The following is a 283-nucleotide window of genomic DNA, read 5'->3' as shown; positions in this document are numbered from 1 at the left end:
CCCGCCGCCGCCGCTCTGGAGGGGTTTGGGGGTTTCCGTCATCCCGGGGAGCGCGGGCCTGGCTTTTGTGACAGCGCGACCCGGGAGAGCTGCCTCTGAGCGCAGCTTGGGGCGTCGGGCTGGGGGAGGCTGGGAGGCTGAACAAGGCCGTGGGTCTGGCCCTGGGCTGGGGTCACAGCAACCCCCTGCAGCCCTCCAGGCTGGGGGAAGAGGTGCAGGAAACTGCCTGGTGGCAGTGCTGCTGGACAGCCAGCGGGAGGAGAGGCAGCGTGCGCCCAAGGTG

This window comes from Merops nubicus, unplaced genomic scaffold (genome assembly GCF_000691845.1).
Source record: "Merops nubicus isolate BGI_N331 unplaced genomic scaffold, ASM69184v1 scaffold6555, whole genome shotgun sequence".
NCBI lineage: Eukaryota > Metazoa > Chordata > Aves > Coraciiformes > Meropidae > Merops > Merops nubicus.
The sequence above is the reverse complement of the archived record's forward strand: the minus strand, read 5'-3'. Positions refer to the sequence as shown.